The sequence below is a fragment of the Phyllostomus hastatus genome, unplaced genomic scaffold (assembly GCF_019186645.2).
Source record: "Phyllostomus hastatus isolate PE091 unplaced genomic scaffold, TTU_PhHast_1.1 phas_scaffold_501, whole genome shotgun sequence".
Lineage (NCBI taxonomy): Eukaryota > Metazoa > Chordata > Mammalia > Chiroptera > Phyllostomidae > Phyllostomus > Phyllostomus hastatus.
The window spans coordinates 43,464,213-43,466,757 of NW_025334033.1; positions in this window are offsets into that span (position 1 = coordinate 43,464,213).

Consider the following 2,545-nt stretch of genomic DNA (forward strand, 5'->3'; position numbering starts at 1 on the left):
ATCCAGAAAGCTCTTGGAAAGTCCATTTTCCTATATTTAGTAGTTGCCTTGTCATTTGTTTTCCTCCTTGGCTTCCATGTGACTATTTCGAGTAACATGTTAGGACACTTAGCCAGCGCTCTAATGGACTAGTGAGAAACACTCTGTGTATTCATTTCTCAGTTCCTTTTTTGCTTTATGAGAAACTGTCTTTGGTATGTTTGAAAACAAAATTTCATACAAAGGCAAAATAAATATTTTTAACATTAATCTCTTTGGCATCTCTTATTGGCATTAAGATATAAAGTATATCTGACCCATTTAAAAGCCTTTGAACTTTTTAATTGATTTTTATTTATTCATTTAACAACAAATATGCACGAAGGCCCTGCTCCATCCAAAGCCTTGTTTTGGGTCATGTAAGGGAAGAAAGATCATCAAGATGGAGACCATAACCCCTCAGGTCTAGGTAGTAGAAGAGATAAGTGAGATACATACCTGCTCACAAAACAAGATTGAATATGACAGAGACCATAAAAGAGGTCGACACTGACTGCCCCGAGAAGACAGAGCAGAAGAGCAATCACGTCTGGAGGGAGCAGCAGTCTTCCAATTTGAATTTGGTGTTGCAAGGACTGGGTGGCACTAAAGGGGGACTTCCAGTCAGAGGAAGGATGTGTGAAAAGGAAGAAAGTGAGCCCTAGCTGGCATAGCTCAGTGGATTGAGTGTGGGCTGCAAACCAGGCATCGCAGATTCGATTCCCAGTCAGGGCACATGCCTGGGTTGCAGGCCATGGCCCCCAGCAACCGCACATTGATGTTTCTCTCTCTCTCTCTCCCTCTCTCCCTCTCTCTCTCTCCCTTCCCTTTCTAAAAATAAATAAATAAAATCTTTAAAAAAAGGAAGAGATGGAAAAGTGTGTCCTATGACTGAGGAATGGCCGGAGCATGGTGTATGTGAAGGGGTGCAAAAAAAGAACAGGCTGGTGGGTTCAGCTGAATGTCCAGCTAGGGAGTAAGTGGGATGTGACTTGTAGGCAGTGAGGTTAGGAATCGCTAACGAAACCAGCTCACCGGGCAGAATACAGAGTGGTTGACTATACAATATTATCTTTTAAAACAGGGGTGTCAGACTCATTTTCACTGGGGGCCACATCAGCCTCATGGTTGCCTTCAAAGGGCCGAATGTAATTTTAGGACTTTATAAAGGTAACTACTTTTTAACTAGGGCTAGGAGCTCGGCGCTGCCGCCGGGTAGAAACAAGGTGGAGGGCCGGATTCAGCCTGTGGGCCTTGTGTTTGCCACTTGTGATTTAAAAAGACCTGTAAGAGTTTAGCCAACTAAAATAACTGGACTAAATTTACCTTTCTGTGGCCATCAAGTATTCTCAAACTTCATAATCCTTCTTTTAGAATTTAGCTAAAAATTCATTCATTCCACAGAAAAAAAAAACAACTGGATACCTTTCCCAGATTTAGTATGAAAAGCAGAGGAACACCAGCTCCAGCCTATTGGTAATGTGGGACAGCTTCTGTTTAAACCTACTCTGTCTTCACTCTCTCATCCTTTATTATTCAGGTTAGCTCCTATTATTTCTGTTAAAACTGCAAGGTTGTTTTTTTTTTAATCAAAATCCTGGATTATAAACTAACACTTGCTGGACTTTTTATATATGTAGAGAATTTGGTTATAATGCACTCTGTCATAACAAATTTTTATCTAGAGTGTGTTGATATGGTTTCATTTTTTTGGTTGTTAATGTTTTAAAAATATAGCCTAGGAATTGTAAGACTTTCACAACTCTCTTTACTATGGCACAAGGCTGTTGCTGACTCCTTCCTGAACTGTGGGGCTTTGGTGTGCTTCGTTTGCTAATTCCTTCATTCATTTCTCCATTTTGTTTTTCATTCTACAGTCACTATACCCCCACTCTGTGCTATGCACCATGATTGGTGCTTGGAATTCAGTGTGGGAAATAATACAGCCAGCTCTGACTTGGATAGTGACATTACTCAGGTAGTGAACTAATTGCCATTGTGATGAGTGTAACAAAAGAGAAGAGAATGCTGTGAGAGTGGATAAGCAAAGACTTGCTCATACACGGGGGATTGTCAGGGGAAGGGAAGGTCATCCCTGAGGAAGTGACATTGATATCTGAGACTCAAAGACACATAGCAATTAAAGAGGTGGGAAGTGAGTAGGGAAATGTTCCTGACTTTGTTAGCTATCTATTGCTACGTAATAAATTAGCTTAAAACATAGTGGCTTGAGACAGTAACATTTATTATCTCCCAGTTTCTGGGGATCAGGCATCTCGGTACAGCTTAGCTGAATCCACTGACTCACCATCTCCCAGAAGGTTCCAAAATGTCCACTAGGGCTAAAGTCGTCTAAAGGCTCAAATGGGGTTGGTCTGCTTCCAACGTGACTCAAGTCGTTGTGGACAGGATTAAGTTCCTTGCAGGCTGTTGCACTGAGGCCTCAGCTCTTCATAAACTATTAGCCTGAGCCCCCTCCCCCAAGTTCTTTGCCATGTGAGCCTCTTCATAAGAAGCTTACAACATG